General features: G+C 41.6%; 1 protein-coding gene across 10 annotated transcripts in view; it reads right to left on the bottom strand.

The window, feature by feature from the left end:
* The window catches only part of LOC138605394 (R3H domain-containing protein 2), a 57966-nt gene extending 40129 nt beyond the window's left edge, over positions 1–17837 (bottom strand). For 9 of the 10 annotated variants that reach the window (XM_069677602.1, XM_069677609.1, XM_069677605.1 and 6 more), the window contains exons 1-2: positions 17572–17837; positions 17166–17218 (exon numbers count right to left, since the gene is read on the bottom strand). The gene's annotated coding sequence lies outside the window, so the exon portion shown is untranslated. Of the gene's footprint in view, positions 1–10704; positions 10831–17165; positions 17219–17571 lie in introns of those variants that run through there. The other variant, XM_069677603.1, reaches the window with a different exon arrangement.
* Between the last annotated feature and the right edge of the window lie 312 nt (positions 17838–18149).

Raw genomic sequence — 18149 nt, 5'->3', positions numbered from 1 at the left:
GTCACCAGAAAATATGTTACAAGACATTATCAAGCCCATAAAAATCAAGGCCTTTGGCAATGCTTAAGCTAAGCATCTAAATAACCAGGGAATCCTGCTCCTTAATGCAGTTCTATTTTGGTCCCATCAATGGTCAATTAAATGTCTGGTACTAGGTGCATGAAGGCATCTCCTCATCAGTGTGTCTGTCAAGAGGGAGCCCTCAGGGAGCGTGTTAACAGCACCACCAGAGCACAATCCAATTTCACCTTGCAACAATGATATTTGTAAGCTAGTTCTAATAGCAGGTGACACTTAACATACACATGTTCTATTAATTCAAATAAAGGTTCATACAATTTACATGATCCAAAAAAACCCATACAATTCATAGAAATACAATTACCGTAAAACTGGGTGTATAAGACGCACTTCAATACTTTTTTTTTGTTATTGTGTTACAGTATTGTACCCAGATGATGGCGCTATCTGGTTGTTAAGTGGTGACGTCACATCTCCGCATTAAACTGTTTCCGGGTACAAGCCGCTACGACGTCTCTCGCAGTGCTGTTTGTGTTTTCCTCGCCGTTTTAAGCGATGATTTGACGATGACTTGATTGTTGCTAACGCTTCGTCACGGACATGCATGGTCATGATCACCATTGCAGCCGCCACCCTCACAACAATCAAGGTTACCGTAGGCTGTCAGCTACCGCTAGCTACAGCAGCAGTAGCTAGTAGGACTGCAACCTCAACATGGTGAAAACAGATGGTAGGCTGTAATTTGTGTGTGTTTTGAATGTGTTTTAAATGAAAATAGTGTTGAAATAACTTAAATACACGTTTTTATTTATAAACAGAGATACCCCCAAAAACAGACTGCGTCTTATATCCCGGTGTGACTTATATTCCATATTTTAATGGTACTCTTTTTGAGTGCAGTCATGTTTGTAAACTGCATGAGAGGTAGCCTGTGCAACATACACAAGGACTTGTTATGTGTGGCAACATTTAATAAAACACGATTAGCCTCAGATTGTAAACCTTGCTTGGTTTTTTAATTGCAATAGTAAAAAAAAAACATGCATTTCTTGGAAGACTGAACTGAAATGTTCAAATCAAATTGTGCTTGACATTTAATGTTTCTTGTTTTAGCTTCAGAGCTGAGAGAGTCCCAAGCTTTGGGTTTAACGATTTGACTGACGACAAGAGTGAATAAAATGTCTACACTATGAAGGAGTTAGGCAGACAAAAATAAAAGACTGGCTTTTCTCAGACATTAAACTGTCTGGCCAGTCATCATTTGAAATACAGAGATCTCTTAGCAGTCACATAAATGCATAAATAACTGAACGTGGTACTGTGGAGTTAGCTTGAGTTCTCAAGTACAGCGAGGAGATTTGCGAGAGATTCTGCCTGCTCAACTTGAGCTGCTGATGTAACATGAATAACTGTGTCAAAATAAAATTGGGTGGCGGCTCCTGCACCCATTATAAACCTTATGTAATTTATCGGCTTCTTTGACTGTGAGAAAGGGGAGCAGGGGAGGAAAGAGTGAGAGAGACAGGAGGAAAAACAGAGAGGAGAGAAAGATGGAGGAGCAAGGGGTGGCTAGTGAGACAGGAAGAGAGGAAAAACTTCTCAATGATGAAACAATCTCTGCTGTTAAGCGATTGGACCAGACCTCCACCAATGGGAGGACCAGCTCCATGGCAACAGGCTCTGTCACCAAGAGAAAAGCAGCCATATCCCTCAACACCCCCATATTTTTCTCTCCTTTTCTCTCTCACCACCCCCCTCCTTTCCCCAATTACAAGGCCCGGTGTATTTATCACTGGGTAAACACAAATAAAACAGCACTCACACACATGCACAACACAAAGCAGCATCATGGGTTACTTATAGCCTGCACAACACAGCTCCATCACACAGACACAACAAACACTCACACGCAACCAAACATGGCCTGCAGATGTACACACAGGCACGCAGACTTAATGGGGCTTACATAGTGATCAGAATGTGAGTCATTCGCACACACAGTTACTTAAATGTGCAGATAGGCGATGACTCCCCTCACACACTGTCTGACTGCAGACAGTTCGGTTCCACTTCGTCCTGATGAGAGCTGTGACTAACTATCAGGTCTGCCGGAGCTGAACCTTGACCTCAACAGACTGAGATCGGAGGCACAAGAGCAGACCACCAGAATAAGGAAGTAAGCTTTAAGAGAGAGACAGAAACCAGCCTTCCCTCACAGAAAAACTACTAATACGGTGAATTTAGTAGCGACCCAGCGTTTACCTCACTCAACTAGCTTTACAAGCTAAACCTAGCTGATATAGGATGGCAAAAGACACACGCCAGTCTTCATGTGTACTCTGTAACATTTTACTGTGGAATCCAGAATATTAGTTGCACAAGAATAAAAGACGCAGTCTGTTTTTGGGGGTATCCCGGAGGGAAAAGGGTTGTCTGTTCATTAATAAAAACTTGTATGTAAGTTTTCACCATGTTGAGTTTGCAATTCTGCGACCTACCGCTGCTGCAGCTAGCGGTAGCTGGCAGCCTACAGTAACGTTGATTGTTGTGAGGGTGGCGGCTGCAATAGACGAAGCAACAATCAAGTTAGGAACACAAACAGCACTGCGGCATGTTGTAAATAGGAGACGTTGTAGCGACATTAGAGCGCCATCGTCTGGGTAAAATAACGTAACACAATAACATACATCTGCATTTTATACTGGTATATTGGTCGCACCAGTATCCACCGTCGCACCAGAGGACACAGCCCACTTTTATGATGAAAAAAAGATGATTAAAAATGAGTCTTATACACCGACTTGTCTATGAATGCTTGTGCAAACACAGTTAACATAATGACAGACATAATGATGTTATACATACATGTTATTGTTTTTACAAAATTGTTTCTATTGTTGTCAATTTGGGTTCATATTTTACATCTGTTTGTTCCTATATAAACCACTCTGGCAAAGGGCTGCACGATTGTGCATAAAATGAGAATCACGATTTTCTTGTTTAGAACCGAGATCACGATTCTCTCACGATTTTTTTTTTCTCAATTGAAGTGTTTATTGCACTCACCTGATGCAAAAAGAAACGCAGCAAAAAATATAAAGGTGCCTGATAAAGGACCAATTTTGGACAACAGAAGGGGAATGCTTCTGTTTCAAGTGCTAAAGTGCAAACGCGATCTGAACATGAAAACAACAGAACAGAATTATTATTATTATTTATATAACAGAAGTAGTGCTGCACGATATTGGAAACAACATACATTGCAATGTATTTTTGTTATATACATATAAACATACATAAAAACAATTAACAATCATACTTTTTATTAAAAGGGACTTTTAAGTCTATTTGCTGTTAATTAATAAAAGGTTCTATATAAGTACAGCTGAGTTATAACTATAATATATTTATTATATCCTTACTCCCATCTTTTCCACTTGTTTGGTATTTTATCACAGTGTAGTTAGCGATGGCTGATTGCTGATAACTGATTAAACCAGTGAGATTTTGTGTCAATGCATGCAAAGTGCCAACGCTGCATGTAGGCACTGACAGCTCATGTGTACAGGAGAAAGCAATTGATGAAATGCAGAAACCTCGGTTGATTTGCATGTGATCCATGTGCAGCCACAGCAGCCAATCTGTTGTGCCTGCTGTGTATTTTCAAGTACTCTCACTTGTGCATGTGACTTGTGGGTGCACTCAGAAACTTGACTGGCACAAAAGCACTTAGAGCGGGTTGGGCTTGGTTTTTGCCAATTCATTTCAAAGCAGCACACCAAACACTACTTGCTGTTTTGTTAGACTTTAAATATCAATGTGCAAGAAGTAAAATACCGACAGCATCGTGACAAAGATAGACTAGTAGAATATTTTAATTATTCTAAATAAAACAGGTTCTGCATGTTTCTGCACACACTCTAAATTAGTAACCACAGCACGGCTCTACCTGCTGTAGAACTCCAACACACTTTCTACTCTTCGTGCTTGTTATATATTTATTAGGTGTGTAAGAAAGTATTGATGCACTTTTGCATGTTTTGTGCGGCTGAATCAATTCTCAGACAAACTACATGTCTGCTGAAAATGTTGACTTACATGTTCGTATGTGGGAGTAAATCTGTTTAGTAACATACATAGCACAGTGACAGAAGATGTTACAGGGGCTGCGATAAATGCAAATTCCCGTTCTTTACTCTAAAAGAGTAAAGATTTTTTTTCCCAAATGTACGCATATGGGATGTGTTTTTATACTTTTACAGTCTTCCTAACATTAAATTAAAAACATGTGATATAGCCCCTTCCTGACAGTATCCCAATAGTTCCAGATATATAGAATTGTAAACCCTGTTTCTAGATGCTTTTATTTGGTCAGATTCTTTCCACTACTCAGCCATAGTATTTAGAAGTAAACCTCTGGCCTGACAGAGCAGAGCGTAAGCAGCACACTCCCCTCACTGGGCTTTCCTGGAAGGCCTCGTCCAGCCATGCTGGCAGGGACTCCAGCCCTGAGGGAGGGAACACCAGTAACAGCTGGAGCATTAATAAAGCTCGAGCCACCACACAACTTTATGGCATATTCCTCCTGTGCACGCCTTATGTCTCAAGCCGTCTCTGTCCCTGTGTTTAGCTGGTGGTCTTACGCTGAATGGCTGTGCCTCTAGCTTCAGATGCATATTTTAACACCCCTTTAGCCAGCCTCCTCTGGGTCACACATTTGTAAGGCCAATGACTTGGCCCCAGGTATGGTGCAGGCTCTTACTGTTTGCCACCAACTGTCTCTTCCTGGCTGTGTCCCTTTAAGCATGTCTAAAATGTGTTTCTTTTACTCATCCCATTTGAGAAGGGAGAGAAGCACTGGTTCCAGCTTCGTCTTCGAGTATCTTGTCCCCTCCACACCCTTTCTCCTGTTTGCTCTTTGCTCACACCAAAAGAAAATCACATTCCTTTACACCCCAGAGCAAATATGGTCAGTCTAGTCTTTCTCTTGCACAATACAACAAAAGAAAATATAACAATGTTAAAGCCTTCAGATGAAACAGAACAGTTGCCATTATCCTAAACGTTGAAGTATGGCATTCTATCTGAATGCAGAAGCTCGTGGGCTGAATCACTTTCTTGGAGCAAAAAAGAAATCCAATGTCCCAAGCTGCTTCATGTTCCAGGCAAAGTCATGTCACTCTGCTCTGATGCATGTTCCTTATCTATAACGTCTTGTGCCTTAATCCCTGCTCCACAGTCATGCGGCGCTCATGTAAGGACAGAATAGTTTTGTATTTTGCCTGAGTCAGATTTATCCTTGAGCTAAGAAATGTTACCATGAATAGTTTTGGAACAATTTGTTTACATTTGAGTTTGTTTTAAATCAGGGTGTTTTAATGTGATGGATCAACATTACATCTTTATGTTTTGTGCCAACGCTGACCAGAGCAACCAGAGGAACGTTTTTTAAAATTTTGCCATAAACTATGAAAGATTATGATCACACAAGTGTTTCGAATTTAAGTCTCTTTGTTCTTTTTAAACAAAATCCTGGATTTCTTTAAAGTATGAGACAATAAGGTCCTGAAATGTAAAGACCTGCAGGAACTTCCTGTGACCTGAGATTTAAGTACCTGAAAGGTTTCAGTTCTGGGTTTAGACATTTACACTTCACTTTACAAGCCATTAAAGAAGTAGACATCGGACAAAATGTAACTATGTTCACAAAGTGTGGTTTAAACATTTAAGTGAACTTGGCAAACCCTGAGAATGCTTTGAGGAGAGCATCTGCGTCCTGTAAGCCAACTATCTATGCCCTGATTCACAAACGCAGAAACTTAAAGATAATAAGCGCGCTTTTGTGGCAGAGATGTAAATTATACAGATCTGTAAACTCAATGATTAGCAACACTACGACACTTTTTCAGTTGCCAACTCTTCAATAGTGTCGACAGTAGATCAATAAAAGCTCCATCTATTACCATGATTGACACACATGCTTGGGCATAGTTAAGTGTGAGAGACGACCTACTGCCGCCAACTCAAATTGAAGAAGAAAAATGAAAGGACGACAGCACACATGAGGAACAGACTGTTGATAGTATCTTCGTCTTTCGAGGGTCGGATCAGTGGACTCAAGTACGCACAAAAGGAGGGTTACTCTGCAGCCAGAATAAAGCTGTTAACTATAACATGAAAATCAAAAGCATCCAAACCCATAATCCTTGATACCTTCATTATCCCTGACCACTGACTTTCCATCTTCAAAGTCATCTTTAAAAAATAAAACATAAAAAATGTGTATCTGTTGATGTTGAAAGAAGCACCATCAAAACCAGCAATTACTCTTTTAACCAACCATCTTATCCGGCACAGTCTGAGCTTTACAATGACGCTGAGCGCTCACCTGACACAATGACGACATTAAATAACATCCAGTGTCAATCAGAATAAGAGATAACACAACTCATCCCTGTTTGTAGATTATCTATAGAAATCAGTTGTGGTGATGCAGTTTGAAATAATCTGTTTGTTTGAAGCTAAAATTATTCACAGTTTTTAAGCATCAGGGAGATGATTGGCTGTTGCTTTCATATCATCCTAGAGCAGTTAGAGCACCAATGTTTTCATACATGCATATTACTTTAAGATTAAAAAGTGCCACAGTCACTGGTTAAAACAATAAGCACGTTAGTACAGGGTCTCGTTCATTTCACAGTGTGTGGCACAGCACAAGTCATCTATTAGCCAGTTTACATGGTGTTTAAAAATGTAACATATTCCACATTGATCATAATCGCGGTGCTATTTTTAGTCTAAACATCCCTTTACTTCATGATAAAATGCTGTTAGCTATAACCTAAGTAAATGTTGAATAATGCACTTTCCAGATGGTGACCACCGTCCTCAGTGATCTGTACAAACACCTCCTTTTGCCACACTTAATGACAGCTGGCTCCAGTGCTGCCAGCCAGCTAGCCTAACCCAGAAGTCAGGCATCCAGCCAGTCAAACAGCCAGGCTGTCTCTGTTGGAGCCAGCAGAAAAGTGTGGTCTCTTACAATGCGGCTTGTGCACTCCAGAATAGCCAGCAGGAAGGCAACATGCCAGTCATTCAGACATCCATCCAGCCAACCAACACTCATCTTCAGTCTACCAACCAGCATCTCCCTTCAGCTACTCTTCAGTGCTTCTCCTCCCTCCTTTGTCGCCTGGCCAGATAAATATAGTCCCTTCAAATCCCATAGGTCTACAAGGGTCAGGGTCTGCAAACCAAACACACATCCAACACTAGATCTCTCGATCACCCAATGATGAGATCTCATCGACACAGAGGGCATTAAAAGTAGAACCAGCAGCAACCGAAACAGTAAGTCAGCACAGACGCGTAAAACATGGCCTCTCTTTCTTTTTGCATTACCATTACACTATGCATCCGCTGTTCCAACCATGACGACGCTGTGCTAAAATAGAAAAATAGGGGGATGATGACAGGCCTGCTGTTGGCTGCAGAAGCTGAGGACACAAAATGACATGCATACTGTGTAGACTCAGATAAGTAGGGTAAGACTATATTTGAATACAGCTGTGCAGATCTTTATCCAGTGGCAAACCTCCTGCATAACATGTCTGGAACTGAAGTTGAAGAGTAAACTCTCATACGTGAAGAGTTCTCCTGTTTCCTGCTTCCTGCAACATATCTGTGCATTATAAAATAAGAAAGTCTTCTCTTTGTAACTGAAATTTGTTTCTATTAATAAACTCATTAGAAACTTTGCCCTCTATTCACCTATTTCATATGCGAGCTCGTGTATGGCACTAACAGCACTGCAGCCCCAGCACAGATTAGGAGGTAGAGTTAATTAGAGAAACTGCACACGGCAGCGAGTCGCTAGATCACGTAGCTGACCTGACAGCGGCGGCAGGTCAGCGTCTTGCAGTGCTTTGCCATCTGTTTACCTGTAAAAGCCAACCACTCCCAACACCAACGCCTGCCTTAGGATAGCAATTATCTGTCCCCACCTTCTTTATATTTTTGTTCTTTCTCTGTCCCTCGTTCTCATCATCCATCATGCTGATTACATCAGAGAGAACCACTCCTAAACTTGTTTAGGTGGAGTGTGGCATACCCTCCATTCTCCTTACTCGTCTAGACTCTCCAATCATTTACTTTGATTTCTAATCATATCTATGTAAGAAGACCAATCTATTGGTCTCTTACTGCTTCCTCTGTCTGTCTCTCTAGGAACTTTAAAAGCGGGGTCTCACTGGCAGTCTCAGAGGGAGTCAAACCTGCGATCAGTGCGTCGAGGACTGTGGCCTCTGAATGGGGCGCCTGCTCTACCAACCGAGCTAAACCAGCGGCGCCAGACTGTTTTTGCCCTCCATCAATTTGTCCCTAAAGCAGGTTCTCAGGTTGAAGTTTACTCATCATGTTATTGTTTGACACAAAGTGCACTCTGAGCTTCATAGTCACTAATAAGTTAGTGGTAATTTGTTAACTCACTCACTCCTACATGTAACATTTGCATTGTGTTCAATGAAACTACCATTTGTTTCAAGGTAAACTAAAGCCTTTTAATGCCATTTGATGGAGCTGTTATGGGCTGTTTAATCTGCTTTTTCACACTCCAAACGTTTCATATTTCATCAGCCTTTAAAAGATATGCTATTTACAGAATGACAGAATTGTTGAATTGTTAATAAACACACACTGGCAACATACAAAACTTCATATTGGATGCTGAGGAAGCAAAAACACCCATCAAAGAGAAACAACAAGGGAACGGCCACTTCCTGACACAGTCTGCAGGATTTCCAAATATTTCTTCCTCTTTGTTTGTTCATCTTAAAAAAACAAAACAAAAGTGTGAGGACATTTTTTTTCCAAAACCCCTCCAGATTGGAAGTGTGAAACTTCCGACTTTAAGGCAATTACAGAAGCAGTTACTCCAGGGGTTGCCATCGATTGCTTTCCTCCCTTCCTCTCCCTCTCGTGCTTCCTCTCTTTCGTTCTCAGTCTTTTTCCCACGCATTGGCAATTAGTATGCAGGAGTGAGGCTGCAGGAGCACCAACTACCTGGGGAGCTGAACTTCGAAGTCACAAGTAAAAACAAGAAAAGAAATGGTCACAGGCAGAGACAAGGATGCGCACACCCATTCATATCCCATTTCACATTGCATGGGGTCGGACTTCTTTATGTCAGTCGAGGCTACGCAGCGAGCTTTAGCCCCTTCAGCTCTCCATGTATTTTCTTGCACCACAAAGGGGCCTACATGTGGACTGGCAGACATCAGGAAGAAAACAGCATGAGCTCTGGCAACATGACACCAAATGGGCGGCTTCTATCTAATTTGGGGGTTGCTGTGGTTGTTGTCTGCCTTTTACATTTCTAATTGACAAGAGGGTAGAATCATGGGATCACTGTCATTTTATGAGGAAACACCAGGCTAGTTGAATTAGGGTGCATGGCTTTGGACACTGATGCATCTTGATTTATCCTTATGCTGAGAGATGTGCACACACATACACAAAGCGGCAGGCATTACATAAACAGCCCATTTCCAGCACAAGACAGATCTGGGCCGAGTGAACAAAAAAAGACGAAAAAGAAGAGGCGATGAGGAGGATTGTGAGTCTGATTTTGCGAGGCTGTAAGCATCTGAACAGAAAAAGAGAGGGAAAAGCCAGGTCCTGTAAACCTGAAACAGTGCTGAGGCAATGAGGATGGCTTTCTATTTATAGCGACAGATTTTTTATTCAAGAGGGCTCTGCCGTTGTGCTCTCTCTCACGCTTCTGCTGCCTCTCTCTCACCTCCTCTCTATTTTTTTTGCTATTCCCACCCATTGTGTTCAACAAATAAAGGTGGAATACAATTATAAGCAGGTGTGAATGTATATATTGTCTTTAGAGATCAAAGGAGATTTCTACTTTCCTATGCATTCATAACCACCATTCATAATCATAAGCCACTGCTGCGCCTTCGCTCCAAGAGGATCATTGAGGATAAACTTCAGGGTCTCTTAACACAGGACTTCCCACATGCAGCCTTATGTAAGCGCAAAGGTTGTCCTTTTTCCCTGCACCCCTCCCTCCCTCATCAGTATGACAGTGTTGCAGAGTGACGCCTACTTCTCAGTGACTCTCCACCCCCACCAGGCCACCTCCACCCTCTTCTCTCCCTCCTCCCACACAGGGACACGGAGGAAGGGAATTCCTCATTACCTCAGCATTTGCCTCACTAAACAAGTTTCGGGTGTATCGGTGCAATCACATACGGACACAAACTGACCACTAGGTGAACACACAAACACCGTTAAAGTCACCACAAATTGGATCCTTTTAGTCTGTCCTGTTTGAATTCCATCTACGTCAGGGTTAGCCTGAGCGCACTGATAAAATGAGTAATATTCAAATAAGAAGAAACTGTAAAATAAATCACTGCAACTATCTTCCAGCAAGCTCCATATATGATGTACGCAGTTTTTCCAAAGGTGTAATTAAATAAATTGCTGCAGGAACTTAACAAAGACCAACAATGAAAAGTGCCAAGATAAGAGGTAATTATAGCCTCGGCAATGGCTGCACTTTATACCAATTCTCAAGAGTTGAGAAAGGCAGATGAACAGGCTACAGCTCACCTACAAATTATTAACACCCACTGACAAAGACACACACATGCACACACGGCACATGCTTACTGTATTTAGAATTCAGCTCTGTGGATCTCCAGCCAAGTCGGATCAGGTGTCTCACAGATAAAAGCACATAATCGCAGGAGAAGCGGCGGCAGAAGCAGCAGCAGCTCTGGACCAAGACAAGGCTGACATTAGTTATATCTCGCCGAGCAGCACAGATGAATGAATTCCATTTCCTGCAGCATGTAAATAGCTGAGTGTCAGGGCTGTTTACCTCTGTCACTCTTTTCACCTCATTCTACTTTCTCCATCTTCACGCTTGCTCTGCTGCCTCCCTGTCTGCAGGTATCGGCTCTGCTCGTTTATTTGGTTTCATGAAAATGGATAGAAAACTCTTTGATGGCTGCCCCCTCTCTTTTTCTGAATGAAGCACAAGCACTACATGGAAACAGAAAGCCTCGCTCGCTGGCTGACTCTCTCTGCCTACTGCTCTTATGCTATCATGCGCACAGTTTGCACCGCTCCCTTCTCCTCCAACCCTCCCTTCCGTGTGGATTCTCTCCCTCTCTCTCTCACATATCTTGTTTGCTCTCTGCCTCTGTGTTACAATATAATTGCAATGACAGCCAACCCTGGGCTTGCAAGAAGCCCAGCTGTTAAAAGGGCTTGTTGGATCAGCCAGGATGTCACTGGATAAAACAACATACTTAAATGAGAGGCTACAGTAAATACATTTATTCTTTCATAAGTACAATTACAGGTTTGGTACTTTTTTTTGCAAACAAGGACATAAGCCTAGACACAGTCTGTAGTCATTCTTCATATGTGGAATATATGAAGACATTATCTGTAGCCTGTGTCTGGACAACCTGAACGAGCTCAAAGTACTGACAGCTGCTGGTGAAACGCAGCACTGCTGCAGTGGTCAAAAATAAAACATAAGAGGGTTTTGAAGAAAAGATAGTGGGGGGAAAATAATGGAACCACCTCATTAGCTAAGAAAAACTTAAATCCCACAAGACGACATATTTGCATCTTCTCCCTGCAGCCCCCACACTGCAAGCGGCAGCTGAGAGACGCAGTCGAAAAGAGGCAGTCAAAAGTTCAGCATCAAAGGAAACGTCAGCAGGGAACTCTGGGTAAGGTAGCATAAGTCCAGGGATGTCTGTCTCTTAGGAGGCCGAGTTCGAGTTGACAGGAAGTTGCTAGGATTTATTTGGGGACTAGGGGGCAACATCTGAACAGAACAATGTCTGGCCAGGTTAGTCGGTGTCCCCGTTTTTAACTGTATTCAAGTAGCTGTGAACCAGTGATTCAATCAGCAGTTGAGAGTATTTTGGCTGCAACTGTGACCAGGACAACTAATAATCCAACACTTAACAGTATGACACTGAAGAAAGATCTTTGTGTTAAAGGTCACCAGACCAACTGCTCCAAAACACAGCTCAGGAGCAGAGCCTGCATCAAGACATCTGGGCTGCAGGTGGGCCGCAACACAGCACAACTCTGATTTTCCAGCTCTGATGTTGACTGATGCTTCAGAGATGCATAGTGTTAAGACATACATGTATGTGAAACAATGCAAGTAAAAGCATTCAAAATGAGACTTCCAGGGAAGCTGTGTTTGGCTTCTTAGTAAGAGTTAAGAGAAATGGCACACAAAAGAAAGGAAGCACCCACACTGCCTCTGAGTGTCTCAGAATATGCTCCTAATTCAATCTGCTCCTTAGATATCGATGATTTGAATCAATAGACAGGGAGCCGCAAGTCTAATATCATGTTGTCACTCAAATAGTCAGACGTCAGCAGGCCAAAAGTTAATTGTTGTGACACCAGTATGAGCTGAATGTGCAATTAAAAATATTAACAGCTGAGATATTGTTCAACTCTGAGGCACAAGCCTCGCATGAAACAGTAGGCGATTTTTAATTTGCATTTGGTGCACAATGAAACTTTCCACTCTCCAAACTACTGAAGGCTTTCACTGAGAAGCAGCCACAGGTTCACTGAGCCTAAATCAATAACTCCTAAATGTATTGAAATATAGACAATTTTGCTACATTATCAGATTTCAATATAACAGAATGAAACAACAGGTGTTTGCTGCAGCTAAACTTCTAAGGTGTGTTTTTGTTGAATAAAAAACTGCTTGTGCTGTGAGCACTGTGAGCCTTCATGTCAAAAGTCGGTCTTAACCTGAGCAATGAAACAAAGCTTCTGTTCTTATCATTGAAGAAGTGCTTCTCAACATATTGATGGACCAACTGGCAGGTCTGTCATTGCTAAACTTCTCATCTCTTTTCAATACGTTTCATTCATTTACTCACTCACCTTATTAAAATCATTGTTTAAGCCATTAGATGTTACGGCACACTCAGGTGTGACTGTCTAATAGACGCATGCGTCTGAAAACGTTGTGCACATGTACTTTCAGCTGCACAGACGATCCATTAAAGTCTTGTTTTCCAAAACACTGTTTTGGGTCGCTGGGATCTAACACTGATATTAGAAAGTTGAGCATGTCTATCTTGCAATCTTTATGTTGAAGGACACTTCGCTGCTCTAAAGGCAGCAGTTTAAGAAAGAAAACCGACTTCCATCAGAGTTAAAGCACCTTAGCTGCTGAGAGTTGGTCCACAATACAGGTCGGCCACTCACATTACATGGAGCAGGACAATGTTCTCCTGAAGCTTTGGGATAGTGTTTATGTTTACATATCAGTCCAAACTCAAACCAATGGTCTGTATTTATTCTCTTTTAATATAAAGTATACCTAACTTTAGTTTGTATACAGGAAGCATGCAGGCAGCATTCAGGCTCAGTGGTTTGCACAGTGACCTCACAGCAAAAGGGTCTTTGGTTCAAACCCACAGTAATGATTTGTGGTTCCTGCACAACGTAGCCAGGTACAGCAAATGGAGGGGTGGACATTAAGCACACCTTTGGCCTCATATCCTCTTTCGCCATGTTCAGATGAGAAATCATCCAGTGACTCTGCAGTCCGAGCACGGCCCCGGTAAAAGATTTGTCACTGGTTGACCACATGACTGGGATAAAGGCAAAGCACTAATGCTTCGAACCAAGCCCAGCAGGTTCTTCTGCATTTGTGCAGCCAGGTAGCCTTTCTCACGGGACAGTATGGGAAGAGCAGGGCTTAGAAAGTAGGAAAGAAAGGGGAGGAGCTAAGTAAGGATCAGTAGCCAAAGATACCACGGATAAACCGTTCCTAAACACAAACTCCTCACACAGTGAAGCAGGCTCGGCACGCAGCATACAACTGAGGTTAAGCTTTATGGAAACATTTACAAAATGGTTATTATTTACACTGCAAACGGGCCAACACTAACAGTTTCTTATTGACCCATGTCGACAAAAAAGGTCCCATTAAAATGTTAAACATTTGAACAATTAAAGCTACTCTTGCATTAGGTTAATAGATACTTATTCTCCAAGTGTTTTCCAGCAGACTTACTGCAAAACACACACTTCCCCAGCCTGTTTGGATTTGACTGCAAATATCAACTCGTGATTATTCTTTGTTTTCTTTCCCTTTGAACTATCACGCGAAAACCCTCCGGCTTTGCAGCAATTACTGTGAAGTCCGTCAGGCAGCTCTACCCAATCTGAGGCCAGTCTTACGGCCATGCAACCAGTCGCCTCCCTTCTGCTCTGATCAATAATTTACATCAAAGCAAGAAATGAAGAAAAATATACAGAAAAGAGGACAGAGAAACACTGAGAGAAAAACACATCACGAAAACGGGAGCTCCGAACAACAAAGACAACGGGAAAAGAAGAAGAGGGAATGAATAAAGATGGAGAGCGACAGAGAAACAGAAGCAGAAGTGGTTAAGAGAAGAGAGATAGGAGCAGCAGCAACAGCACCACGCTTGGTGCTCTGGCAGAGATCTATAAATAGCTCTTCAAATCTCTCTAGAAAAAGCCACTCTTCTGCTTATGCTGCTGCAAACAGAGATTCAGAGACGGAAGGAGATATGGATACCTGACTGACAAATGAATACAGAGAACATGCCCGAGTGGATAAATAGCTGCCTATTTCTATCACATCTGCACATTAAAGAGCTTCTGCACTGACCCTCTTGGCTCGTATAAATATTTGATCATAGACAGTGAATACAGTAAAAGCAAGCAGGTTACAATAAAAGAGTTGTTTATATTCACTCATCCTGCAAACCAAAGACAAATTAATAAGCAGCTTTTAGAAATCCCATCATAAATTCTTACACTCATCCACAAACACTAACAGCTTGTAATTGTAATATATTTGCCTAACAATCAATTCAGAAAAAAGTAATACAATGCAATGACAATGAGCAGGGTTTGAGTAGGGAACATGTTGACAGGGAGGCAGGATATTCTGTCTCTCTCTCTCTCTCTCATTGCTGACCTTAGCAACAGCAGACTGTTGATTCAATGACTCACCTCCATCCGATCTAACCATGGAAAGCCTTTTCTCAATGATATTGCCCTCACACCAGGACTCAATATTATTTAGGAAAGATACTGTATGCGCCCGATGTCAAAGTACAGAGAAAAGAGCTATAATGGGGGCACATCTGGTACAAAAAGAATCGCAGAGTATATGACTGCTTTAAACCTGAAATACTGACACTGCTCAGCAGAGGTACCCTCAACAGTCTCCAAAAGGAACAGACAAATTGTAATATCTTCAAAACATCAAATGTATCTACACTCAGAGTACGAGCCTGCAAATTGCCAATCCTCTGCATCACATGACCTGCCCATGCCAATTGATATGAATATTTATGTTTTCAGACACACACACATGCTGCTTTCCCAGAGCAGATGTTTGAATCACAGCTCCGACCGTCTGTGCTGTGATCCCACCTAGTTTGACACAACAGTCTTGCCATCTATTTTCAGCTCGAGTGTCAAAATGTAGAGCTAAAGCCAAGACACAGAGACAGACGACCGTTTGTCAAGTATTTCTGGACAAACCCATACAGCTTGTTTCATGTCAATCAGTAAATCATATAATAATTATTCCTCACTGCGCCATGGCCTGGGATGATGGATATTACTTTAGTTCAAAGGATGGCAAAGAAAGCTAAGGATGACATTTAATATGATATAAATGCTATAAAAAAACACAACAAAGTAGTGCGTTCAATTGTTTAAGTCTCTTACAGCTCATGTGAGGAGTTTTTCGCTGGTCATGGAACAGACTGAAATAAATTCTTATTACTGTATATGAGGTACAACAGCAAACCAGACCATCAGCAGCAAGATTGATTATTTCTATATAGTTATTGTAAAACCTAAAAACGCTGGCGGGGGGGACTGTCATACTAAGCAATTAACTGCACGCTGCCTTTGTTTACATTTCTTCAGCATGTACAGGACAAAATCTGCAAAGAGATAAGAGGTCCGGTTTTGTCCACAGGGGGCGCCAAAATCAACACAAACCTCACAGGAGCTTTAAGTCAGCTCACTTCAATATTCATTCATTTATCGAGTCTTTTACTTTGTAACTTCCAGTTTATTTATATTTACATCAACACTTTGTTGTATTTTCTGACTATCATTGAACACACGCACACACACACACACACCAGGATGTAATGGCTTAAATACACCTTGCTGTCAACAGCTATGGTGTGAAGGTTTACACATACAAGGAATTAGTTTTTGTTGTTGGTGCAGAACAATTAACACAGAACTAGAATAAAAATCAGTAAAAGACTTAAAGCTGCTGTGAGGAACTTTTGGTTTGATTTTGGCGCCCCCTGTGGACAAAGCCGTACCTCTTATCTCTATGCTGATTTTGTTCCTGCTTTCTTTAACAGTCATATCACTCACTATAACTTTTTGCCTTGGAAAATGTAAACAAAGGCAGCGTGCAGTTTACCACCAGCAGTTTCAGGCATTAAAAATAACTATATAGAAATAATCAATCTTGTTGATGATGGTGTGGTTTGCTATTGTAGGACATATAGAGTCCTCAGTAATATTTTCAGTCTGTTTCCAAAAACTCCTCACAGCAGCTTTAAATAGAATAACATAAAAAAAGGGTAATAAGATTAATTATATGAAAAACTATTCGTATAATACCAAATACGTACAACAGGTGTAATTACAAACTGTACAAGTGTGCAGGATATTGGTGAGTGCAAAAATGTTACAGTATAAAATTAAAAATAGTGCAGTGTACAGACAATATAAAAGTCCAGTGTGCGTTAATGTAACGCACACAGTCTGATTTAGAGTCTTAACATGACTGAGGGGCTTTCTGAATGTCTGCAGCAAACAGGTATAATCATTTCTTTCAAATTCACCCAAATAAGGACTCACTTCATTCTTAGTTCAGTTGCACATTCATTCACTGACTTAACGTCTCTCAACTAAAGCAAGAAGGATAAATGTTAACATGGCTTTCTCGTGCCAGGCATGGTGAAGGCGGATTTTAAAGATGGTGCTGTTACATATATAACTTAAGATCTTGGGGCATTGATTTAAAGTCACCTTAAAAGGTGTCAGCTCACCGTTATGCTGGCCTTAAGTCGCGAGTCCGTGCAAGGAATCCTTCAGGTTGTTTCTGCAGAAAACAGATGGCAGTGTGGTCAGAGCCGTGGCTGAAAACATTAGCTTGCCCACACGCTAACAATAGCTAGCTCACGGCATTAGCCTGCTTCCTCCGGTGAGTATAATTAGCCACCTACAGCACCTAGCCACATAGCTAATGTTAGCCAGTTAGCTAGCCTTTCTTTTCAGTGTACGCTAGCAACACAACGCCAACAAAACCTATCGTTGATAATACAAGTGGTTAGCAAACAAAGTAGCATATGTTTACAGTAAGGCAAACAATGTTATAAACCCCTACCAGCACTGTCAGGTCTCAAAATAGAAGGTGCTAGCTGGTGCTGTTAGCTAGCTCTCCGAATGACTTACCAGTGCTAGTTAATATAATGGTGCTGCTAGCTTCAGTTGGTTCACTGCGACCCTGACTGTCAAAATAGCGCCGCGTGAGGGGAGAGCGGCATGGACGTAAACGATATAGAGCAAGTGCTGAGGAGCAAGGCAGTCGAATCCGTGACAGGGCTACTGCTAAATAACAACAAAACGCCAAAGAATAAAAGGACACAAATTAAAGAAAAAAGAAACAAAACGCTATTCCCCCTTCTCGGCTCCGGCTTCAGTGTGTGTGTCTGTCAGCGTCACTTTTTTTCCCTTCACCGACAGTTTACGTCAGCGGCGTACCAAACAGGCGCAGTGAGACGTTCAGGATAACCTGAGTAGATTTATTATTGATAATATTGATTTCACTTTATGCCTAGAGAATGTATTGTTTGGTTTCAATAAATGTAAAGGCAATAAAATCAAAGAATATTATTAAAGCTCCTGTGAGGAGTTTTTCACTGGTCATGAGACAGACTGAAATTAATTCTGATTACTCTATATGACCTAAAGCAAACCAGACCATCAGCGACAAGATTGATTATTTCTATATCATTTTGTTAAATGCCTGA

This window comes from Semicossyphus pulcher, unplaced genomic scaffold (genome assembly GCF_022749685.1).
Source record: "Semicossyphus pulcher isolate SPU_LCO1_2020_fin unplaced genomic scaffold, fSemPul1.0.p SCAF_3, whole genome shotgun sequence".
NCBI classification, from domain to species: domain Eukaryota; kingdom Metazoa; phylum Chordata; class Actinopteri; order Labriformes; family Labridae; genus Semicossyphus; species Semicossyphus pulcher.
This window is presented reverse-complemented; position numbering and strand designations above follow the sequence as displayed.